The sequence below is a fragment of the Rhamphochromis sp. 'chilingali' genome (genome assembly GCF_963969265.1).
Source record: "Rhamphochromis sp. 'chilingali' genome assembly, chromosome: 18".
NCBI classification, from domain to species: domain Eukaryota; kingdom Metazoa; phylum Chordata; class Actinopteri; order Cichliformes; family Cichlidae; genus Rhamphochromis; species Rhamphochromis sp. 'chilingali'.
In genome coordinates, this window is record NC_137945.1 from 13,246,110 (window position 1) to 13,273,385 (window position 27,276).

Below are 27,276 nucleotides of genomic sequence, written 5' to 3' on the forward strand. Positions count from 1 at the left end.
TGCTCCTGCCCGCCTACAGGCAGAAGCTGAAACAGGAAGCTCCAACCCGGAGGGCGGTGCACTGTTGGACGGACCAATCGGAGTCTGCGCTGCGGGACTGTTTTGATCACGCGGACTGGGAAATGTTTCACGTGGCCGCCAGAGACATTGATGAATACACAGACTCAGTCTGTGGATTTATCAGGAAATGCGTGGAAGATGTCGTCCCATCCAGAACAGTCAAATCCTTCCCAAATCAAAAACCCTGGATTAACGGAGATGTTCGCGCGGCACTGGCGGCACGGAACACCGCCTTTGCCTCCGCGAACACATCGGACTACAAACACGCACATTACCAACTCCGGAAGACGATCAAAGCAGCCAAACGTGAGTACAGGGACAGGGTGGAACAACAGTTTGACAACCCTCGGAGTATGTGGCAGGGACTAAACACGATCACAGACTTTAGAGGGAAAACCAGCACACCGCAGACCACGGCCTCTCTGTGTGAGGATCTAAACGTATTCTACGCTAGATTCGACACAGCGAACACCATGAGACCGGACAGTGTGCGCACTGACGTCATCCGCGGTGCGCACACTGTGTCTGAGGAGGATGTGCGGAAGTGCTTCAGGAAGGTGAACGCATGCAAAGCTACTGGTCCGGACGGGATTCCCGGCCGCGTCCTCAGGTCATGCGCGGCTCAGCTGGCTGGAGTGTTCACGCACATCTTCAACCTTTCCCTCTCTCTGTCTGTAGTCCCAGCCTGCTTCAAAATGGCCACCATCGTCCCTGTACCCAAATCCTCCACCATCTCCTCATTGAACGACTGGCGACCTGTAGCCCTGACCCCCATCGTAAGCAAATGCTTCGAGAAGCTGGTCAGGGACTTCATCTGCTCTGCACTACCCGACTCACTGGACCCTCTACAGTTTGCATACCGCCACAACAGGTCCACTGATGATGCCATAGCCCTGACACTACACACTGCCCTGTCACACCTGGAGAAGAGAGACACGTATGTGAGGATGCTGTTTGTAGATTACAGCTCAGCATTCAATACCATCGTTCCCTCGAAGCTGGACAGGAAACTGCAGGATCTAGGACTGAGCAGCTCCCTCTGCAGCTGGATCCTTAGCTTCCTGTCTGACAGACGCCAGGTGGTCAGACTGGGCAGCATCACCTCATCCCCCATCACACTGAACACTGGTGCTCCACAGGGGTGTGTACTGAGCCCTCTCCTGTACTCACTCTACACCTACGACTGCACAGCCACTAACAGCTCCAACATCATTGTGAAGTTTGCGGACGACACTACAGTGGTGGGTCTTATCACCAACGGTGATGAGACGGCTTACAGGGAGGAGGTCAGCGCCCTGACCCACTGGTGTCAAGACAACCATCTCACCCTCAACGTCGCAAAGACAAAGGAGTTGATAGTGGACTTCCGGAGGTGCAGAGAAGTACACACCCCCATCACCATCAACGGCGCTGCTGTGGAGAGAGTGAGCAGCTTCCGGTTCCTTGGCGTACACCTGGCTGAGGATCTTACGTGGTCAGTACACACAAACAAAACAGTGAAGAAGGCGCAGCAGCGCCTCTTCTTTCTCAGGAGACTGAAAAGATTCGGCATGAGCCCCCGCATCCTCAGGACCTTCTATCACTGTGCCATTGAGAGCATCCTCACTGGATGCATCACCACCTGGTATGGCAACAGCACCGCCTACAACTGCAAAGCTCTCCAGCGAGTAGTGCGGTGCTCTGAACGGATAATTGGAGGTGAGCTTCCCTCCCTCCAAGACATCTACAGGAAGCGGTGCCTGAGGAAAGCGGGGAGGATCATCAAGGACTCCAGTCACCCCAGCCATTAACTGTTCAGACTGCTTCCATCAGGAAGGAGGTTCTGCAGCATCCGGTCCCGTACCAGCAGACTGAGAGACAGCTTTTTCCATCAGGCCATCAGACTGCTGAACACGTCATAGACACCTCAGCTTCACTACTGGAACTTCAACATTATGCACTCCACACTGTATATAAATGCCACTTGTTTTGCACATATTCAACTCTGTATATTTTATATATTTTATTATTATTATTATTATTGTGTGGATGCTTTAAGCATCCACACTATTGAGTTCCTGTTTCTCTTTCTTCTTTATTGTGTGGATGCCTTAATAGGCATCCACACTATTGAGATCCTGTTTCTCTTTCTTCTTTATTATTATTCCGGGTGTTTCCGTACACTTTTTGCCGTGGATCTACTTCCACAATTTTTGTGCTATTTTCACCGTTCAAACTCTAAACTGTTCTGCTCTTTCTGCTAATGCCGGCTATGACTTTTGGTGTTTATTACTATTATACTTTTTAAAATATTACACTTTTTTCCTTTAATTTGTCCCATTGAAATGAATAGGAAACTTCCACAATTCTGCTAAAACTTTCTTGTCTTTGAAACTTAACTACTGCCTCATACTTTCACCTAGAACAACCATTCAAACTTTAAAATGTTCTCAAATGATTGGGCTATTCCTGTATGATTCAGCTTTTTCAGATCTTCTACCGTTTTAATCTTATCCCTCTTTGAGTTTTCAGTTGCAAAATTGTGATTTTTCAGAAAATACATGCGTTGCTATGGTTGCTATGCAATTAACTCAGAGGGGACAGTGAAACTGTTTGAATTTTCTCTTCATGTCCAAACAACTTCTTGCTACTCGCTCAATTTCCACTCAAGCCCCACAAATTATACATCAAAACGTAGGTATTTTTGCTGGCTTTCAGAAAATGTCACTATCATTGTTGTGGGACTCATAGATATTTTGCAAATCTCCTCAGAGTAACACAAAGTCAGAAAACTCTCCATATAAACTCAATGGAGAGTTTGTTCAAAATCACCGCTGGATTTCTCTAATGAGAGGCATTTTCAAATTGTCATATCTCCTTAACGAAGCGAAGTTAAGACATGAGGCTTGTCCCCGTATATGTTCAGACACTCCTGACGCTCACAATTCAAGAATTTCTTTCTCACCTATTACCATTCTGAAATGAGTTGGACTTGTTTGAGGGTAGGAAATTTGTCCCTCGCTCAGATTTCATCAGATTTCAATCTCTGGAAATGAACCACTTTTTTCTCTCGTCATATCTTTTTGATGGATTTCCACAGAGCCCTGAAAATTTCCATGACTGTTCACCAAAGCCTGCTGTTTCTTACGGTGAAAGAATGATTTTGATGCTCCATATAGATTTAGAGTTACCAAAGGTTGTTTGAGAGCAAGTCAAGGCAGTTTTTGCTTCGCCTCTACTCAGTTACAGTGTATTACAAGTCATATATCTTTAATAATTTATATTTTATCTCTGAATTATGAAGACCTGAAGATTCCCCCATCTCTTCTGAACAAAACAATGTCTGAATGACCGTTCTAGCCTCTACGGTTAGGAAATTATGGCCATTTGTTCGAGGGGAATCCTGAATGTCAGAAATACACTGAAGAAAACTCACACCTCTCTCTGTGTCTGCGTGTGTAAGGGCTGACTACAGCAGGTGCAGCTAATTTAACTGACCTACATATACCAAGCCCAGACTCTCAACAGCTCCTGTTCCCTTTACTGTCAGTGTATGTGTGTCTGTGTATCAATATTTCTCCTATGTTTAGGTATTACTCCTCAATCATAGTATTTCTGCTAAAGCAAAGTACTTCTACTACATCTTAGTACTTCTGCTAAATCATAGTATTTTTTGAAAAATCATAGTATATTTGCCAAATCATGGTATTTGTGCAAAATCATGGTTTTGGGGCCAAATCATAATATTTCTGTTATGTTATAGTATATGTGCTGAATATATTATATGTGCCAAATCACAGTATTTATACCAAATTATAGTATTTATGCCAAATTACAGTATTTCTGCTAAAAAGCAGAAATAGTCCTTTTTAGCAGGAATTTCTGCCAAAAGATATTATTTATGTTAAAACATAGTATTTCTGCTAAATCAGAGTATTCCTGCCAAATCATAGTATTTGTACTGAAACATAGTACTTCTGCCCAATCATATTATTTGTACTAAATGATAGTACTTGTGCCAAATCATAGTATTTGTGCCAAAGCATCGTATTTGTATGGAGTCATAGTATTTCTTCTAAATCATAGTATTTCAATCAAATCTCAGTAGTTGTTGTTAAAACGCAGTATTATTGCAAAATCATAGTATTTGTACCCATTCATAGTATTTCTGCTAAATCATAGCATTTGTGCCAAATCATGGTATTTGTGCAAAAACATGGTATGTCTGCAAAACCATAGTATATCCCTTATGTTACAGTATTACTACTAAGGCATAGTATTTCTGCCAAATCATAGTATTTGTACTAAATCATAGTACTTGTGCCAAATCATAGTATTTGTTGCACATCATAGTATTGGAACCAAAACATAGTATTTGTCCCAAAGCATCGTATTTGTATGGAGTAATAGTATTTCTTCAAAATCATAGTATTTCAATCAAATCTCAGTAGTTGTGTTAAAATGCAGTATTATTGCCAAATCATAGTATTTGTACCCAATCATAGTATTTTTGCCATGTCATTGTATTTGTGCCAAATCATGGTATTTTTGCCAAATCGTGGTATTTGTGCCCAATTAATAATTCTGTTATGTTATAGTATTACTACTAAGTCGTAGAATATCTGTTATGTTATAGTATATCTGCAGAATATAGTATTTGTGCCAAATCGTAGTATTTATACCAAATCACAGTATTTGTGCTAAAACATAGTATTTCTGCCATATTGTGGCATTTGTGCAAGAACATTGAACTGTTATGTTATAGTATTACTACTAAGTCATAGTATTTCTGCGTTGTTATAGTATTTGTGCTAAAACGTAGTATCTCTGCCAAGTCATAGAATTACTGCAATTTCATAGTTTTTTTAGGAAATCTGTTATGTTATAGTATTACTACTAAGTCATAGTATTTCTGCCAAATCATAGTATTTGTGCCAAAGCATCGTATTTGTATGGAGTCATAGTATTTCAATCAAATCTCAGTAGTTGTTGTTAAAACGCAGTATTATTGCCAAATCATAGTATTTGTACCCAATCTTAGTATTTCTGCTAAATCATAGCATTTGTTCCAAATCATGGTATTTGTGCAAAAACATAGTATGTCTGCAAAACCATAGTATATCTCTTATGTTATAGTATTACTACTAAGGCATAGTATTTCTGCCAAATCATAGTATTTGTACTAAATCATAGTACTTGTGCCAAATCATAGTATTTGTTGCACATCATAGTATTGGAACCAAAACATAGTATTTGTCCCAAAGCATCGTATTTGTATGGAGTAATAGTATTTCTTCAAAATCATAGTATTTCAATCAAATCTCAGTAGTTGTGTTAAAATGCAGTATTATTGCCAAATCATAGTATTTGTACCCAATCATAGTATTTTTGCCATGTCATTGTATTTGTGCCAAATCATGGTATTTTTGCCAAATCGTGGTATTTGTGCCCAATTAATAATTCTGTTATGTTATAGTATTACTACTAAGTCGTAGAATATCTGTTATGTTATAGTGTATCTGCGGAATATAGTATTTGTGCCAAATCGTAGTATTTATACCAAATCACAGTATTTGTGCTAAAACATAGTATTTCTGCCATATTGTGGTATTTGTGCAAGAACATTGAACTGTTATGTTATAGTATTACTACTAAGTCATAGTATTTCTGCGTTGTTATAGTATTTGTGCTAAAACGTAGTATCTCTGCCAAGTCATAGAATTACTGCAATTTCATAGTTTTTTTAGGAAATCTGTTATGTTATAGTATTACTACTAAGTCATAGTATTTCTGCCAAATCATAGTATTTGTGCCAAAGCATCGTATTTGTATGGAGTCATAGTATTTCAATCAAATCTCAGTAGTTGTTGTTAAAACGCAGTATTATTGCCAAATCATAGTATTTGTACCCAATCTTAGTATTTCTGCTAAATCATAGCATTTGTTCCAAATCATGGTATTTGTGCAAAAACATAGTATGTCTGCAAAACCATAGTATATCTCTTATGTTATAGTATTACTACTAAGGCATAGTATTTCTGCCAAATCATAGTATTTGTACTAAATCATAGTACTTGTGCCAAATCATAGTATTTGTTGCACATCATAGTATTGGAACCAAAACATAGTATTTGTCCCAAAGCATCGTATTTGTATGGAGTAATAGTATTTCTTCAAAATCATAGTATTTCAGTCAAATCTCAGTAGTTGTGTTAAAATGCAGTATTATTGCCAAATCATAGTATTTGTACCCAATCATAGTATTTTTGACAAATTGTGGTATTTGTGCCCAATTAATAATTCTGTTATGTTATAGTATTACTACTAAGTCGTAGAATATCTGTTATGTTATAGTGTATCTGCGGAATATAGTATGTGTGCCAAATCGTAGTATTTATACCAAATCATAGTATTTATGCTAAAACATAGTATTTCTGCCATATTGTGGTATTTGTGCAAGAACATTGAACTGTTATGTTATAGTATTACTACTAAGTCATAGTATTTCTGCCAAATCATAGTATTTGTGTGAATTTGTATACTGTAATATCACTGTAGTATGTAGTGGCTAAGTAGGGGGTGTTTACAGTGTAAATAGGTCATCTCTTGTGTTGGAGTGCCCTCTTGTGGCGCATTTTGGGTAGTGCCTTAGTAAACGTGAACCCTGTAAGAAGTGGTATCAGACTGATTTGTAGTGGAGGAATTTTTTTGCCAGTTTTCTTAATCATAGAAACCACACCATATCACCTCTCCACATCCTCCTACTGTATGCCATGCCTCCCTGTACCATCCATCTGACCGCCAATAAACTCCACCTGTGGTAATCTAATCCCTGGATGTCAGCCTCTCCTTCTGACCGAGGATAGTTACTATTGCAGCACCACCCAGCAATAAACTGACGTACACCATTCTGTACAATAGTATTTGTGCTAAAAAGTAGTATTTCTGCCAAATCATAGTATTACTGCTATTTCATACTATTTAAGCGAAATTACAGTGTTTCTGCAAAAACATGTTTGAGGGGTGGAAATCTGTCCTCCTCTCATTTTTCAAACTCCGAAAATTAAGCCATTTCTTCTCTCGTCATGTCTCCGCGACGGAGATACAAAGAGCTATGTAAATCGCAGTCAAAGTACACCAAAGTCCGCTGATTCACCCAGTGCAAGAATTATGCTTCTATCCCACCTAGTTTTTGAGTACAAATTTATACACTATCACAGACCGGTAATTCATATTGATAATTTATTACAATTCTGCAAAGTTTTATGATTTTACCAGCTTTTCTAATATGGACCTCAGATTCTTGTTAACAGTCTATGGCAGAAACACATACAAGTACACAGCCTGATGAAGCAGACAGAAGCAGTACCTCTGATTCGTTCAGCATTTTCACCTCTTATCAGCACAAATCTCAGCCTCTTCTGCTGTTTTCATTAGAATTGTAAGCTTTTCCACCTTTTTTCAGTTACGTGAGAACCAGTTTGGCTCAATGAGTAGCTGAAAAATATCAGCCTCTTCTGCTGTTTTAGCAGGATTTCAGAGTTCAGCTTTTTCACTTGTTTTAAGCACAAATTTCAGTTTCTTTACCTCATTTCACAACAAAGTTCTTCCTCTTCACCTCTTTTCTGCTAATTTGAGCTTCTGCTCCACAGTGCACATTGTCCCTCTCATCATATCTTTGCTTGTGACCAGAACTCATTTGGCTCAGAGGGTAGGGCATCTGCCGTGAGACCCAGTGGCAGAGGTTTGAATCCTACCTGTGACAGTTGCTACACATGTTCCCTGCTTGCATGCGCTCTGCTTTCTTGTGTGTCACTGCTCTCCAGTGTGTCATTACACATACAGCCATCTTCAGCAAGCACTTCTGCTTCTACACCTCTTTTCAGCTCATCTTTTTGCTTCTTTGCCTCTTTTCAGCAGAAATTCTTCTGATTCACCTCTTTTCTGCCAAATGTTTAGATTTTTCACCTCTTATCAGCACAATTCTAAGCAGCTTCTGCTAATTTCACCACAATTGTCACTCTCTCCACCTCTTCTTTGTGTGAGTGAGTTTGGTACAGTGAGGTGAATCGCTGCCTTTAGACCAGAAGGGCCAGGTTCAAATCCTGCTCAGGGCAATGTTTTTTGTTTTTTTTTTCTCAACTTTTTCAGCTTTTTTCAGCAGACATCTTCAGCGTTAAGGCATCCACACAGCATTTTCGCAGGAAATGCAAATTTTTCTAGTTATTATTATTCCGGGTGTTTCCGTACACTTTTCGCCGTAGAACTACTTCCACAATTTTCAGCCGATTTTCACTGTTCAAATTTTAAACTATTCTGCTATTTTTGCTAATGCCGGCTATGACTTTTGGTATTTTTAACTATTATACTTTTTAAAATATTAAGCTTTTTTCCTTTAATTTGTCCCATTGAAATGAATGGGAAACTTCAGCAATTCGGCTAAAATTTGCTTGTTTTTGAAACTTAACTACTTCCTCATACTTTCACCTAGAACAACCATTCAAATTTTAAAATGTTCACAAATTATTGGGCTATTCAGGTATGATTCAGCTTTTTCAAATCTTTTACTGTTTTACTTTTATGCCTCTTAAAGTTTTGAGTTGCAAAATTGTGATTTTTCACAAAATACATGTGTTGTTATGGTTGCTATGCTCTTGGCTTCCAGTGTGCCACTGAAGCTTTTGCAGTCTTCTCTTCATGTCCGAACAACTGTTTGCTACTTGCTCAATTTTCACTCAACTTCCACAAATTATACATCAAAACGTAGGTATTTTTGCTGGCTTTCAGAAAATGTCACTATCATTGTTGTGGGATTTGTAGAATTTTGGCAAATCTCCTCAGACCAACACAATGTCAGAAAACTCTCCATATAAAGTCAATGGAGAGCTTGTTCAAAATCACCGCTGGATTTCTGTAATGAGAGGCATATTCGAATCGTCATATCTCCTTAACGAAGCAAAGTTAAGACATGAGGCTTGTCCCCGAATATCTTCAGACACCCCTGACGCTCACAATTCAAGAATTTCTTTCTCACCTATTACCGTTCTGAAATGAGTTGGACTTGTTTGAGGGTAGGAAATTTGTCCTTCGCTCAGATTTCTTCAGATTTCAAACTGTGGAAATGAACCACTTTTTTCTCTCGTCATAACTTTTTGTTGGATTTCCACAGAGACCTGAAAATTTCCATGATTGTTCACCAAAGCCTGCTGTCTCTTACGGTGAAAGAATGATATCGATACTCCAAATAGATTTCAAGTCACAAAGCGTTGTTTGAGGGCAAGTCAAGGCAGTTTTTGCTTCGCTCTACTCAGTTATGGTGCATTAGAAGTCAAATATCTTTAATAATTCATATTTTAATGATAAATTGTAAACACTGGAAGATTCCCCCATCTCTTCTGAACAAAACGGTGTAAGAATGACCGCTCTAGCCCCTACGGTTTGGAAATTATGGTCATTTGTTTGAGGGGAGTCCTCACTATGAGAAATAGGCTGCAATAATCCTGTGCCTCTCTGTGCTGCGTGTGTAAAAAGAGGCACATGTTTTGGCGGGAAAAAGTACACAGGCTCTCTGATTGGTGGATTCAAATTCAGCAGCTCCCAGGCTGACCTAGAAACTTACTTCTCTCTCCCTGTGCATTTTTTTGCTGATTTTTTCATTTAACAAGTATATTTGAGGGACCCTCAGCATGTTCAGCATTTTTTCAGCTGTCCATTTTGCTTTTCCAATTTTTCTGTTTAACTTATTACTATTGTGCTAAATCATACTATTTCTGCTATTTTATAAGATTTGTGCCTAATATAGTATTTCTGCTAAATTACAGTATTTCTGCTTTTTATACTATTTGTGCTAAAACATAGTATTTCTACTAAATGTAGTATTTATGCTTAATCATACTATTTCTGCTTTTTATGGGATTTGTGCCTAATATAGTATTTCTGCTTTTTATAGGATTTTTGCTCAAACATAGTATTCCTACTAAATGTAGTGTTTATGCTTAATCATCCTATTTCTGCTTTTTATAGGATTTGTGCTTAATATAGTATTTCTGCTAAATTATAGTATTTCTGCTTTTTATAGTATTTGTGCTAAAACATAGTATTTCTACTAAATGTAGTATTTGTGCTTAATCATAGTATTTCTATATATTTCTGCCAGGTCCCCAGGCAGCCAATCCTCTGTGAGGACTTAGACATTCAAATTTTCAAATCAGGGCCTGCACGGTTTCCCAGCCAATCATATATGTGTCCTGAGGCATTCAAATTTGCATATTGGGGCCTTCATGGCTTCTAAGCCAGCCAATCATATCTGAGGGCTGAGGAATTCAAATCCACAAATCAGGGCCTGCACGGCTTCCCAGGCAGCCAATCATATATGTGGCCTCAGCCATTCAAATTTGCATATTGGGGAATTCGTGGCTTCTAAGTCAACAAGTCATCCATGTCGTATATCTCTAAAAATTCACATTTTAATGATAAATTGTTAACACTGGAAGATTCCCCCATCTCTTCTGAACAAAGCGGTTTAAGAATGACCGTTCTAGCCCCTACGGTTAGGAAATTATGGTCATTTGTTTGTGGGGAGTCCTCACTATGAGAAATAGGCTGCAATAATCCTGTGCCTCTCTGTGCTGCGTGTGTAAAAAGATGCACCTGTTTTGGCGGGAAAACGTAAACAGCCACTCTGATTGGTGGATTTAAATTCGGCAGCTCTCTCCCTCTGTGTCTGTCTGTGTGTGTGTGTGTGTGTGTGTGTGTGTTAGTGGGAGAGAGAGGACCCTGCCCTTATTTGGCAGCATGTCATTGTAGGATTTAAATTGAATATAGTTAGACTGGTTGACTGGATTAGAGCCTGTGTTTGTGTGTCCCTCTGTGCATTTCTGTTTCAATATGCCTCCATATTTGTAATTTTGTAAGTTATTACTATTCTGCTAAATCATAGTATTTCTGGTACTTTTCGGTACTTGTGCTAAATACAGTATTTCTGCTAAATCATACTATTTCTGCTTTTCATAAGATTTGTGCATAATATAGTATTTCTGCTAAATTATAGTATTTATTCTTTTTATAAGATTTGTGCCTAACATAGTATTTCTGCTAAATTATAGTATTTCTGCTTTTTATACTATTTGTGCCTAATATAGTATTTCTGCTTTTTATAGGATTTGTGCCTAATATAGTATTTCTGCTTTTTATAGGATTTGTACCTAATATAGTATTTCTGCTTTTTATAGGATTTGTGCCTAATATAGTATTTCTGCTTTTTATAGGATTTGTACCTAATATAGTATTTCTGCTTTTTATAGGATTTGTACCTAATATAGTATTTCTGCATTTTATAGGATTTGTGCCTAATATAGTATTTCTGCTTTTTATAGGATTTGTACCTAATATAGTATTTCTGCTTTTTATATTATTTGTGCCTAATATAGTATTTCTGCTAAATTATAGTATTTCTGCTTTTTATAGTATTTGTGCAAAAACATAGTATTTCTATATATATATATCTGCCAGGTCCCCAGGCAGCCAATCCTCTCTGAGGACTGAGACATTCAAATTTTCAAATCAGGGCCTGCACGGCTTCCCAGCCAATCATATATGTGTCCTGAGGCATTCAAATTTGCATATTGGGGCCTTCATGGCTTCTAAGCCAGCCAATCATATCTGAGGGCTGAGGAATTCAAATCCACAAATCAGGGCCTGCATGGCTTCCCAGCCAGCCAATCATATATGTGGCCTCAGGCATTCAAATTTGCATATTGGGGAATTCGTGGCTTCTAAGTCAATAAGTCATCCATGTCATATATCTCTAAAAATTCATATTTGAATGATAAATTGTCAACACTTGAAGATTCCCCAATCACTTCTGAACAAAACGGTGTAAGAATGACCGCTCTAGCCCCTACGGTTAGGAAATTATGGTCATTTGTTTGAGGGGAGTCCTCACTATGAGAAATAGACTGCAATAATCCTGTGCCTCTCTGTGCTGCGTGTGTAAAAAGATGCACCTGTTTTGGCGGGAAAACGTAAACAGCCACTCTGATTGGTGGATTTAAATTCGGCAGCTCTCTCCCTCTGTGTGTGTGTGTGTGTGTGTGTGTGTGTGTGTGTGTTTAGTGGGAGAGAGAGGACCCTGCCCTTATTTGGCAGCATGTCATTGTAGGATTTAAATTGAATATAGTTAGACTGGTTGACTGAATTGGATCTTGTGTGTGTGTCTCTCTGTGCATGTGTGTTTCCTCATGTGTATATATTTGTAATTGTGTGGCTGTCATAAATTTTTTTTCAGATTTTTGTCATTTAACAAGTATATTTGAGGGACCCTCAGCATGTTCAGCATTTTTTCAGCTGTCCATTTTGCTTTTCCAATTTTTCTGTTTAACTTATTACTATTGTGCTAAATCATACTATTTCTGCTATTTTATAAGATTTGTGCTTAATATAGTATTTCTGCTTTTTATAAGATTTGTGCTTAATATAGTATTTCTGCTAAATGTAGTATTTATGCTTAATATAGTATTTCTGCTAAATTTAGTATTTCTGATTAATTATAGTTTTTCTACTAAATCATAGTACAGTATTTCTGCTTTTTATGGGATTTGTGCTAAAACAAAGTATTTCTACTAAATGTAGTATTTATGCTTAATCATACCATTTCTGCTTTTTATAGGATTTGTGCTTAATATAGTATTTCTGCTAAATTATAGTATTTCTGCCAAATTATAATATTTGTGCTAAAACATAGTCTTAATTTAAAATTACAATATTCATAGTTCATCACAGTGTCTCTGGTAAATCACAATATTTCTGCTCTGTTGTACTATTTTTCTAAATCATAGTGTTTCTGTAATGTTTAAGTATTTTTGGCTAAATATATTCTTTCTGTTATCTTATACTATTTCTCCTAAATTCTTGTATTTTTGAGAAGTTATCATGTTTCTGGTAAGTTACAATATTTCTGCTAAATTCTGCTATGCTATTGTATCTCTGCCAAGTATTATGTTTCCTCTAAGATATTGCAGTTCTGCTAAGTTATTCCATTTTAGCAAACTTCTTTTGCTTCTGCAAAGTTTTTACAATTTCTGCAACTTTTCAGCTTTTTCAGCTACTTTTTGCATACAGCTTCAGCTTTAAGCATCCACACTGCATTTTCGCAGGAAATGCAAATTTTTCTAGTTATTATTTTATTTTATTTTTTTACTATTTAATTTGTAAAAATGTGTATACACACACACACACACACACACACACACACACACGTAGGAAAATATTTAGTATACACATCCAGAAATGCATACACTATTATATATTGTACATATATTTATTAGTTTCAGGTTGGCCATTCTTGTATTTTGCTCGTTTGTGTTGTTGTGTTTGCACATCTCTGTTGCTTGTGGGGCTCGCACACAAGAATTTCACTCGCATGTGCTGTGCCAGTGTGCCTGCACATGTGATGTGACAATAAAAGTGATTTGATTTGATTTGATTTGATTTATTCAGAAGAGGGTGACCACAGCAGGTAGCTCTGCATGTTTGATTTGCCCTTCTTAACACAACCCACAAAAGAGTTTGTTTCTCCTCCCAAAATTGAATTCAGCCTCATTTGCTTGTTAGGCAAAAGTGTAAACTACTGCACTATAGAGCCGCTTCAGTTCTTAAAAAAAGTCAAAAAATAATCTTAAAACCTACAACTTCTTTGGATGGAAAGTAGACTCTGATCTTTCAGTACTAGCATTTCAATTCCATTCAATTCAGTTTATTTACAAATCCCATCAACAGTCGCCTCAAAGTGCTTAAAACATCCAGAAAAATGAAAATGTAAACACAGAAAAACACCCTTCAATCATGCTATGAGTGTTGATGTTGCATAGTTTGCCCACCAGAGGGCACTCTACAATATGTCTCTGGGTTGCAACAACCACAACAGGCAGTTGATTCAAGAACTATCGGGCGGTGGTAAACGAATAATCCACGAGTTGTTGTAACAGCAAAATTACTTTTTAAACATCACTTTCGTTATCTTAGACTACACTATTAAATTACTCCATATAATTCTGCGTTGTGTGTCTGAATTAAAAAAATTTCGGATTTTTAAATCACCAAATATCGGTATCGGTCTTTAAAATCTCATATACTAAAAAGCAAGGTAATTATGCTGAGTAAAGCATATGCTGTCTAAACAAGCTAAATTAACAAGTTTTGCGAAAAATACACTTCCTGTTTTTAGAATTAGGAAAATAAAGACTAAATAAATACTTCAATTAAACTTCTATTAATAACTAAATTAACTACGTTTGCCTCTTTTAAGTCAAATGTTCATGCTTTAAAACTAAAAATCCACAAACTAGGGTGTAAACTGTGATGTCATTCTGAAAAACATATAAAGTGTCGCAGATAATGTATTTATACTATATTAACATACACGGCCGAACTAAGCTAAGCTAAATATTTACAGTGTCTATAACACAAAGGCCCTGATAACAAACACTGGAAAATGACTTGTGAACATCTATTGATAATACGGCCCAGCAATTGTGAACACATCGTAGACAAGCTTGTACACACACCGAATCAATGCACTTAAATTATTTAAGTATGCTTGTCTCATAAAAGATGAATAAAACATCAGGGCAGACAAGTCTTTGATTAGCGTGGTCACTTCGTCTCCAGGACAGGCACAGATGAACATTTGATGAAGATCAGATCATCCTCCTCTTTCCTCACTCTGCAGAAGCCCAGCCAAAGAGAGCCGGCATCTCTCGGCCAGTAAACAGCACACTTTTACATTTCTTCTACCTCCTGACACATTGACACCTCTCTCACACCCCCACCATGAATTATATATCATCTGTGCAAACGGCAAGAGTCCAATTCGCACTTGAAATGTTGGGGCAAGTTGTCTAGCAAGCGCTGAGCCCCTGACAGGACCGGCTCTTTTCCTTTGCAACTTCACAACGACAAAATGTTGAGCCCCATTTAAAGATGGAATAAAAGGGAACAAAGACGGAGAAAACAAAAGGGGGGCAAAATGAGATTTCTGTCAAAAAATTATCGAAACCAGGCGAAGATCAAAGACGATTGAAGAATTTCCTCCAGCGCCAACCATTACGCCAAGGAACACGAGGCACAACAAAAGAATATGAAGCAGAAGAAAACAAATACAGAGGGAATATGGAAGAAGCCCCATGTGGCCTTATTATAAGGGCTACACTGCAGGTAACTATGTTCTTTAACAGCAGTGCTTTATAAATTCTGTCATCTTGTTAAGACTGTCAGGACCACTGACCCTCCCTTCCTCTCTAACTGGGCAACTGGCATTTTGAAGCTCATTCTTTTAACCACAGCTGTCTGATTGCTTTGGTTGAGCACATAATCCAAACAGCTTGTCTCAGCTAATTGTTTGTGCTCCTTCCTCCAGCAGACACAGGGCCGAGGATGAGAGCGGGAGCTTCACTTGTGATGGAGAGAGGGCAAAAGGGTGCCGGGATCCTATAGAGCTCATTATATCTCCCACTGTCTCTTTGTTGTGTTTCATATTCACTAGTTCTCGTCTGCTGCGATGCAGTCAGCGCTCCCACTTAGTCATCGCGCCTGAGGGGTGGAAGAGCAAGGGTCTCACTTTCAGTGTTGTCACAACTTGCCTATGTTAATGTTTCTAATGAGGAATGAGCCAGATCATGCGGCGCAATGATCAGATGCAAACTAAACTCAATTTTAAACTTTTAACAACAATCATTTGGGACTCCGAGACACCAGCGCTGAGAAGTCTCAGGCCTTCAACCTCAGCGCTTTGAGAAACTGTCTGCCATCTCTCTTTCAGAGCTTCTTCTTCTTTTTCTTTTTTTTCGCTTTAGTGCCACAGTAGAAATCAACTGTTATCTCTGACTGTCCTGGCCCAGGCTTGTGAAGTAGTGGAGGACGAAGCGAGACTGATTGTCAGAGGTCGAAAGGCTAGGTCAAAGCCGGCTCGTTCGTCAGACAAAATGCTATTTTTGTTTCCTGTGCGGTTGAGTAGTGGGGTGGGAGGGCGGGCAGTCTGCTCTCTCATTACCAGCGCTATCTCAGTAGTCACTGCCAACCCACCTATTACAGCACTTTTCTCTCTGGGGCTGATTCAAGCTCCTTGTTTTCCTCCCGATGTACAACACCTGCCTTTGTAACTATTTCCCTTGAATTGCCTTATACACCCTTTGCCTGTGTGCTTGTTTGTGCATATGTAAATGAGTCTGGCTACCTGTTGGTATCGTGTCATCCTAACATCCACAGTGCATTTTTCGAGTTAAATGAAATATGAAAACATCTGTTGATGCATTTAGCCTTTCTGAAAAGCAAAAAATAGGTGGTCGTCATGTTATAGCGCTTAGAAAAGACCCGGGCAAGGCCAGCATGAAGAGTGATTGCAGGGTCATAGCAATCACATCTACACAAAGGGACTTTGACTATCATTCGTTCTATCAAACCGCACGTGATCTGTGTTGCATAAAGTATGGACAGAAGGAGTCGGAGACGATGATCTCATGTTGGAGGCATTCAGTATTTCTAGCCGTTAAAAAGGAAACGATAGTTCACAAAGCTTGGACAGAATGTACTGAGTTTCAGGACTGAATAAAATCTATTCATGCATGCACACTGGCTTTCATATGCATCTCTTCCTTTAAAGCCAAGAAAAAGTTTTTCATCTAGCTGCTTATACACTGCTGCACTATCTGGATGTCTTTAGCCTCACTTAGGAGAGGAGTGCAGTAAATTAAGAGCTAATCAGAAGCTACAGAGGAGCCTTTCCAGGTTGATGAAATTGTCCTATGTGACCCACCCTGTATCTTTAGGAACTGCTCTCGTCTCTAAACACGGCTGTCATTCTCCGACGAGAGAGGTGAGGGGGGGACAAACAAGCTCCCCATTACTGCTCTGCCTCACGTTCCTCTATGGGAGTCCATAAACCACTGTCTCAATTGCCTTTTCAGTGAGTCACACTGATAATTACTCCACTGGAGGTAAGGAGATTTAGACTCTATGAGATCTGGTAATTATGAAGGTGGTCAAGGGAAGGTCATTTTTTACTCTGTGGATTAGATCGGCGCGCTCGCACACTGATGAAGGGGATAACATCACTGTTTCTGCTCTCATTTCCTTTGTGAAATGTTAACTTTTAGTTCACTTTCATAACACTGATTACGCGTCAAGGTAATTATTTCTATCACTGGTCATTCTGTCTGTCTTTTTTTTAATTCAAAAGTGATTTATTAAAACACAGAAAGATGAAAAGAAAGTGGCATCAGAGGTGGAGCATTTAGTATTAACCTGATAAATGACAAAAGGCATGAATTTGTGTAAATTGACACAGTTTAGCACAGGAAACATTTATTTTTGTTTCCTAAAGGCCATACTGGTGAGATAAGCAAACAATAGAGGTCAGTTATCTTAAACTTCCTGCATTTAATACAAATGCTAGAATATTTTATAGCTTTTTCAGAGTCTGGAAATACTTTATGTTTCATAAAGCATTCATTTGGTGCCCACTGAGTTCAAAATGAAAATCTGACTTGCATAAAACAATCCACTTATCATAACTATCATACTAACATTTAAATTCACCTACATCTATCTAATTTTCTGACAATGGACCACTGCTTGCATGAAACACGATACATTATAAATATTGCGTCAACTGTTTTACTCTGACTTGAGCTTTAATATACAGACCTGCATCGCTGAATCAAGTAGAAATTAGACTTACATTTACTATTTATGAATAAAGGAATAATGGATCATTTCTGAGGATCATTGCTTCCTTTTTTAATAAGTAGCACAGACTCATTACAGTCATTCACCTTAAAATTTATTAACACAATGGTTGGTTTTAATCAGTTTTTTAAGACACTGCAGGCTGGACTGAGATGGCCCGCAGGCTGTATTTTGCCCGTGTGTGGTTTGCAGCATATCTGGTTCAGTTTTGGTAGAAACACTTAGACCAGGAGTGTCAGTGTTTAAACCGTGGGCCACATACACCCATAAACTCTGATCTTAAATGTGCCGAACCAGCTAAACTCCCCTTTGTGTATAGATGTTTAGGTAAACGTTTAGTTTAGCAGTGCACTTTCAGCAGTGTGTCTCCGTTTTTCTACATGATCAAGAAATGCTGCTGTAGTAAAGAAAGAAATCTGCCAGCATGACTCTTTGGACTTAAATAGTTAGAAATCCACATGTAAAATTACAGGAAGAGTTCATTAGCCATAAAACCTCCTATTTCTTTTTCCCACTGTAGTCTCATTGTAAAAATATGAAATGTATATAGTAAATAGTGAAAATGAATTTTTATGTCATTGAATTATTTATCAATCATTTAATTGCTTTGGTTTAGTATGAACGACCATTGGGAAGGTCTTTATTGGTGGGAAAAGCTGTAAAACTTATGAAAATACAGTTAAAACTTCAAAAATTCATTCAGTACCTTCCTTCACTTGTTCTAAAGCACATCCAGTGGGCCGAATTAGAGTCTTAGGAAGGCCAGTTCTGGCCCCTGGACTTTATGTTTGATACCCTTGATTTAGACTGTCAAATAAAGGCAGCAATACTGAAAATACTTCAATACTAGCTCTGTATTAAAAAGTAAAAGTATGAAATACTTAATACTTCATAGTTTACACCTCATACAGTGGAAACTATGATAACAATGCTAATTAAAGTTTTATATATTAATTCATTGTTGTTGTCTACATCTCTAATGTCTGCTGATCAATACTTGTTGGCTGTAATTAGATCCAACTTAAAGACAAAGGTGATGGTGCTTTTGAGTTTGCGGATCCCGGTGGACACCGTTGATACCTTTAATAATAAACTTTAGACCCACCTGTTCAGGCTTGCTTCTATTTAGTTTGATCTATTTGCTGCAAACTGCTTGTCAAAGTTGTTCAGTGCGTTTGTACATGTTGCTGCTAAAGTGAAGGTTTTTCTTTCAGAAAACACTACGATTTTTCCATGCAGCAACCAGCTGGCATTAATAACGTCTCTTTCCTTGAGTAAAGAAATTACGAATCATCGAGTGGCCCATTTAGTCTTAAAGGCCATGAAACGCAACAATCTAGTTTGGTATTTTGGCAAAAAAATGCAAATAATCAAGTGAAGTATCTCATATTTGTGCCTAAATCCCTGAAATAAAAGTTTAGCTAGAGTTAGAAAGAAAAAGGCTTAGAAAAACAAACACACGTTCTCACTCAGAGCTTCTTTTTTTTACAGCTTGCAACATATTTGTGTTACATTCCTTCACCGGCGAGTGCATACAGCTGGTAATCACGTTAAGGGGATGGAGAATAGATACCTGCGTTGGCAATGGCTGGAATGAACACGTGGAAAATGAAACGTTAAAGGAGCTGGAGAACTACTGAATAAAAACATTACTCAGAGAGCCACAGCAGTCAATATCAGCATTTCAGCTGCAGGAGGAACTCAGCGACTACAAAAAAGAAAGAGAGAGAAAAAAAAATATAGGTAGTTAAGATTTGAGCGGAGTCGCAGTTACAGGATTTTGGAGAGTAAACCACATCGCTTGTAGGGATCCAGAGATAATGCTTTCACTTTGTGATGCAAGGCAATATCAAGCAGTGTTGCAGGATTCTCACTCTGGGGGAAGCATTTCAAAGAATCAAATCCTCTCCATGGAGTTCTTACACATACAAGAAAATCCCCGTGTGCTCGATAACGTTGCCCTTTTGGTGTTGCTTACGCTTTGTTATTGATTTCCAAAGTGTGGTCCGGGAACCTCTGGGGAGGGGGGGGGGGGGGGGGGGGGGGTCCCGATAAAGTTCCAGGAGGTCCCAAGCAAAAAGAGAGAGACCGAGTTTATTTTCCCTCTGATTTCAATCCTTAAGATTTTTATTTTTTCATTTTTGTGCAGTGATCTTACAGGTGAGGGTTTTTAAAGATTAAACCAAAGCGACTAATTAGTTTATCTCGCTTTGCTTGAAAGTTTCTTAAATTAAGTGGCAAACTTTCTGCACTAATCCTGGTTTCAAACATTTTTTTATAGCTGTCTCATTAAAATCTCTTTGAATAAATAAAAGAAATACTTTATTTTGTCTAAAGCAACTACAACGGCTTCATTTATGACCAAACCTTCACATTCTGAGATATTTTCAGGCTCCATTCAAACACACTCCACATAAACAGTATGTAATGCAGTGAAACCCAGTATGGGGTCTCCTGCTTTTGTCCTTCAAAGTCCAGAAGGTGTTGAGCCCCCCCCCACCCGCGCTCCCCCTTCCTGAAAAGAGCCTGTCTGCCTGGCAGGACAGACCGGGTTATTACAGCGTGTTCATGGTCCCATCATGTGTCGTCAGACCAAAGCGGAGGCCGCGAGTAAAAGCCTCATGCAAAATTTATGTTCATGCGGCTGTTTCAGTGGGTGGAAAAATCAATATTGCGGGCCTGATGCACGGAGATGACTGAGTGCTCTCTGACTGACAGTAAAAGCTGAGAGAGATTGAGGGGCTGCATTTACTGCTCCAGAAATGGAGTGGAGTAGAGTCGCCCTAATAGTCTAGTTCACCTTAAATTTGAATTTCATTGTGGATTATTTTGGTAACAACTTGAATACTGAGGGGTTGAAGAATTACTCCATTAGATTAAAAAGAGGACTAAGCAGGATTGTTTCCAAATCGTCTCGAGCACATCTTGCATTGTGACTTCTGAGCAGCTACAGTATTGTATATTACGGGGTTATTAAGCCTTCCCTTCCTTCCCAACTTACACAGATATAAAAATGATTGTAGAATAATCAAAAGACAATGTGGGTATGAGGAGGACATCACAGGGCTTTTGTTCTGCGCTGCTTCGCTTACATATGCTTTTGATAACGTGCCACATACCCACAGTGCATTTGGGGAGGAATGTGAGAAGAGAGCGAAAAGAAAGTGAGAAAAAGAAATTCAGTGGGATGAAATAACCCCAAACAATGGGATTTGCTTTCCATTCTTCTGCCTCCATCTTCTGTCTTTAATTATTCCCTTTGGTTGTCTGAGGGAGCGTGTAAGCACTTTCACACAGCACAACATGCCCAGCAGCACAACACTGTCTGCCTTAGTGATGTGGAGACTTCTGAGTGACACTGAGCCTCTTGTGATTATTAATGCTGTTTAATACAACACAGAGCAGCCACTATGACTGAGGGAAAAAACAGATTTCAAAATGCATGCATTCAAAATGCAATGTGAATGGAATTATGTACTACATGAGCACTGAGCACTTGAGATACACCCCCCCCCCCTTTTTTTTTGTCTTTTCCTTGCTACATAAACAATGTGTACACCGCAAAATGAAGGCTAATGTTTTGTAGATGCAACGATAACAAGCGGCCCAGTGTGCTTTATTTTTGCACACAGCATTTAATGGAACCACAGCTGATCCTGGTGGGATCCTTTGTGCCGGTTTAGTAGTTTCTTCCTGAATCGCATATGAGATATTTGAGAGCCCAGAACGATGTATGATGAATGAAGTAGCATGCTACTTATACGCTTATCGTGCTCACTGACTAGCAACAGGTTCAGCAAAGGGCAGCGGCAGTAAATGAAATTCCGCACCAGGACAATATATCATCAAAAGAAATGTATGCACCCGAAACTTACAAGCCTTCTTCGGATGCGGACAAGGTGCCTGACGGGGTTGGGGGAAGGGAGAGGCGGAGGGGATAGTAAGGAGAAAAAGAGAGGGGGGTGGCTGGAGAGAAAAGAGGGGAGGGTTTTTTCCTTTTTTTTTTTCCTTCTTCTTTTTTTCCTGGATGGGTGAAGAGCAAAGCAATGGGAAGCAGCAGCAGCAGATTTTGTTGAATCAGTTCTATTTCCATACTGGCTGATCTGTGTCTTTTAACCATTTCACTGCAGCTGGAAAATGAAAGTACCAGGGCTAATTTCACAGTGAGAGCTCACTGAACAAAACCCCCCACGGTCTGTGGCAAAAGGTGCTAAGTCTACTTTGTCATTGTGAATTACGGCAGTGTAATTCAGGAAACAGCCTTGTGTATGACAGACAAGAGTAGGAAAAAATGTCCAGAGGAAAAAGAGAAAAAAAATGCAAGAAAAGCCTTTTTTTCCCCTCCCCTCTATACCCTCACATGTACTTAGTGAGTCTTTCTTATGATCTGTAAGTATCAGATACCTCTCTCCAAACATGCCGTCCTGTACTGATGCCACGGGATCCATCTGTGATGTGTCTGCAGTTAGTCCAGGAATAGCACCCGCGGGACTTGCGCACTCCTCAGGCCTCCTGCGGGACCTTTTAAGCTGCATTGATACTGATAAAAGCCCCCACAAATCTGGCCCCAAGATACCTCAGCCATTAATTAAGGTAATTAGGCCCTGGTCAGCAATTAGTAACCACAGATAGCTTTTAGCTGGTGAGGGGTTTGGTTCCACACCATCTGCTGACAAATGTCACCACGGACTCTTTGGTTTCACACGCGGGGAACCGGAGAGCTGTGTTTAAAAGTGACCTCTGTGTGATCCAGACTCCCACAGCTCCTCTACTGCCGCCGCCGCTGCTGCAGGATCACTTTGTTTGTTCTTCTCTCAGGTTTTTTGCTTCTTTTCTCTTTCAAACACGAAAGAGCGAGCTCTATGAAAATCCATACATGTTGTACACGGTCAGAGCGGGAACAGGAAACGTTCACTGCACAAGTTATTGAACAAAATTAAAACGTCTGGGCCCAGTGTAAGGAGTATTGATCAGCGCGTAATGCTACATTGATTTGCTAGTATTATTAAGTCCATTATAGATCTGTTTTGATAACATTTTACTTTATATTATAATGTTATGTACATATGTACTTACTGTGAGTCAATTATGCAGATAGGTATAAAACATAACAGTGACAACACAAATACCTTTGGAAATCATTAAGAAAAAGCAGAATAGACCTGCTGAATAAATCTGGGAGAAACATTTGTGCCCTTTCTACTAATATCAAAAAACAGCAGCGTGCACGCTTCATCCGGTGGCACAGGTATGTGATATAAGGCACCCTGACTGATAAAAAACAGGCTGAACACACAAGTTCAACCTCAGAGGACACATCACGCAATAACTCACATTATTGGGGAATGGGAAATAAAGGATGCCGCTGTGCTGCTTTACACAATTCCACATTTGAAGCAATCGGTGATAACACCATTTTCATTCCAGTTCAGTCCCATAAAATTACCATTAACATTACAACTCATGCAGAACACAGATAAATGTAAAATGTCACCCAGTTCTGCCAGGCAGGACTTCCAGTTCCACAAGATTACCATCTCTGTCTGCTCTCTCCCACTGCACCTTGTCTAATATTTCATTTACAACATTTCATAAGTTCATTTTCCCCTCACTGACCATGTAAATCACAAATCAATTTTCATTTAAAATGCTTGACTACAGATTGTTGCTGAAAGCTCCTGAATTGCGCCTCAGCAATATGGCAGACCTTTAGCAAATCTTTCGGAAGCGGTGTGGTCAGAGGAGGGAGGCTAAAAGTGAGATGTAATTTCCACAAAACAACTCTGGGGCCGAGTGGTCAAGGCATTTACTGGAAAGACTTTACAAGTGCTGAAATGCCACGAAAACAATGTATTGTAATTTATACCCCATTCAATATTCCCTCATTTAACTGGTCCACTCGACGGGAACGATTAAAACAGATGAACTCTATTGATTGTGCATAATTGTTTAGAATATTAATCAACATGCACAGCTATCATGGTGTAAGATGATTTCATTGAGAGTGTTAGGATTAGATAATTGAGATTTTATTCAAAAACGGTTAATTTGGCTAAATGAAGCCAGCAGTGTGGCTGTTTCACATTTAGACACTTAATTACAGCAGCTAGAGGGTAATCTCTTTTAGCTCCGGAGCTCGGGGAATAGCGTATAGCCGGATTGCTCCACGTGTTTTTGATTATTCACATAACTGGAAGCTAATTTCAGAATTTGCCATCTAGAAATTCCGCCTCCTAATTCGGAAAACGATCCTCTCCTAATCCACGCTGCTTTATTGCCACCCTGAGTAAAATCCATTAAAATGAATGCATCACACTGCCTGCACACACAGCGCAGACGGACACTGTGCGATGGTGAGCGACCGCCTTGTAGACTGTGTGTTTATGGCAGGTGGTTTTGCAAAGAGCCTCCCTCAGTGTTTACCAGTGAGGGCAGATGTCAGGGTTTGCTGTGGAGGAGCAGACACAGCCACATCTGATTAACAATATTATTGTCCTCCTCCACACCGCCATAAAGACTCATCCCCTCCCCTCTCCCCTCCTCTCCAAGCCTCCCCCTTTTTTCTTTCCTTTCTTTCTATTTCGGGCTCTGGCAGCGTGCTGTCCTGTGGCATGGCTGAACCAGAGTGACACCGCCACCATCCATAGAAACAAAAAACGAGCCAAGAGCCAGAAGGTTAACAGACACACACACACACACACATATACACACACACACACACACACACACACACACACACACACACACACACACACACACACACACACACACACACACACACACACACACACACACAAAACAACGGTTTCTTACCAGACACAAAACACAGAAATGTCTGGGGATGCATACATAAAAAAAAAATCATACTGTATATTCAAGAAACACAGAGGATCGTTGTTTTTTTAAGCAATTATGGAAAATATGTAACTTGAATACAGAACAAATGATTAGCATGGCTGCAACAAGTGAAGCAGCAGGAGGTGAAATTTACTTACATCTCAGCTTGAAAACAGACATCAGAGTATAAATGAGCCTCATGGGAGAGAGCGAGTGTGTGTGTTTATATGTGCATCAAACCCGTGTGGTTGATCCTAACCCTCTTAATGCTCTGCTGTTTGTTCTGATTGGCGATTTTTCCCCCTCTTTTCTCCTTTCTGTCGCCAAACTGTCACGAAGGCACTAACCCGGCACGTTTCGGAGCTTCTTATTGAAGACAAACAATAAACCACTGGCAGATATCAATGGCAGAGATGAGAACTCGGGTGCCATATCTGCAGGGACTGGCTGGCGAACCTGCCTCTGCCTGCGCTTCATCTCCAGCAGCACCTCTCACTCTCAATTATTTGGCTGCTGTCACAACAAATCAATCAAATTACTGCTCCAGGACTGTGTGCAGCTGCTCCTATTGCACCGCTAGTTGCATTAGCTTTGAAATGTATGAGGTCTACATTTTATCACTGTTATTTATTTAATGCGGCTCTCTCCCCTGCGAGTCATCTTACAACCACAGCAAAGTTAAATCATTAAAGGACGACGTGGAATACATACTGCTCGAGAACACTTCAAATTAAACAGTGATAAGGGAGAAGGGATGGGTTTAGCCTCTATTGTGTTAAGATGGCAGATGCGGGTGAGGAAGTGTGAACCGCTTGCGCGTGGCGCTTCCTAATGCACTCTTCTACTGGCTGAATGTGCCCACAAACAGCAGCGGCTCGTTTCTTTTCTCTTCTACCCCCCAAAATGATTTGAAACATACACAAGAGAAAAGCAGCCGCACAATGAACGGCTGCTGTGTTTGTAACAAGCCCAAAAAGAATATCTGAAACTCTCCGGCTCTGCTAATGTAATGGCTAAAGGGACACGGAGGCATTCCCACAGAGGACAGAGGAGGCAGAGGTAGTCAGCGGCCTGGCCCGGTGAGCTAACCTCTTAAAGGAGCAGCAGTCAGCTGAGGCAGAAGAGATGCAATCTGACATGTCTAACTAGTGTGGAAACATTTGGCTCTTCCCCCCCAGGAGCCCACCCTTTGGTGGTGTAATGAGCAGAGTGATTTCTCTAATTTGTATCACGGCAAAACCCACAACCTGCGAACGACACCGCTGAGCGTTTTCATCAAAACGGCAGACATGCCTTTGATTGGCACTGACACGGGGTCTCATTACTGCAGGTGAGTGGGATGCCGACCTTTATCAGGAAGCTTGAGTGCTGTTTTGTGTTTCCTGCGGACGAGTACAGAGGAACAATGCTCTCACCTCACCATTAGAACTCGGCTCTCTGATGTGATGTGCTCCCTGGCTTTCTGCTGAGAGCAAATAAGATGGGATATGCTTATTAATATGAAAGCGCTCCGGTAAACTAGCTTCTTGCATTACCTTTGAGTGAGTCGTAGAGGAGAGGAGTAGACAGATGAGACTTTGTTCTGCTTCCTCCCAATGAGCATTACATGTATAGAGCTTTGAAACAACTAGTTTTACAAGTATGGTAATCATGCTTTGCTTGTTATGAAGTAAAGGCCTATTAAAAATGCAGCAGAAAGGTAGCGTCATATTCAAGACCAGAAATCTGCAGATGTCTGCATCAGTCGTGCATACTTAGATCTGAAATTGTGAAAATCATGTATGATTTTCTTTTATTTTTATTCCTATCAGCTGTCATATTTACAGACCTCTAGCATGACCCAACCTAGTTTTTGCCTCTGTGAAGTCAGCTAGAATTGTGTGCACTCTGTCACAAAAGATAACTTTCTCCCTTGTTTAGTTTCATTGGGGATTTGTTTTTACTGCATGTTTGCAGGCATAAATCATTCTGACAAATAACCAGTTACACTGGTGCTTGTGTTTACTGAGTCTGCCACAAGATGCTGCTCAGTTTTATTTAAGCAACTGCTCCAACTTTATAGCACAACCCCATTACAGTGATAGTTATTCATCACAGTCTGAGAGAGCTGCCCTCCTAAAGCTAGTACAAGTCCAGTCGGTTCGATTCTGTCAACATTTATTCTCACAGAGCCAGCTTTGATTAGCCTGATCAAAAACGCTGCGGTTACTGTTTCTCTTTTTACTTCATTTCCCTCATTAAAGGTTAATATAAAAATGCAAAAAGTGCATGCACTGAAATCCCTCATTTCATCTAATATAGCTAGTGAAACATGACATCCTGACAATGTACAGAGATTTAATGTATCTAATATCCTCTGTCCTACACCGCCCACTCCACAAGACAAACAGCCTTATTAGTTGGTCATTAGCTGCCTCATTACATTTAAATACAGCCATTGGCTGGGCTCCTCCCAGAGACTCATTACTGTGCCTCACTGTTGTCTTCTGTCTGATCTGACACTAATTAGCGAGCAGTGTGAACGCTGTAAACTACACTCGCTCCCAAAGTCGTGAAATGAGCTGACTGCTCCCTGGCGACAGTGCGGCATCGTATTATATGTGTGATTAATCAGGCCTGGAGGGTCTGGGAGGGGGAGCGAGGGGGACACGGGGGCAG

General features: G+C 39.7%; 1 protein-coding gene across 4 annotated transcripts in view; it reads right to left on the reverse strand.

Moving 5' to 3' along the window:
- The window catches only part of pou6f2 (POU class 6 homeobox 2), a 92,110-nt gene that overhangs the window by 38,407 nt on the left and 26,427 nt on the right, over positions 1–27,276 (reverse strand). The window lies entirely within an intron of this gene.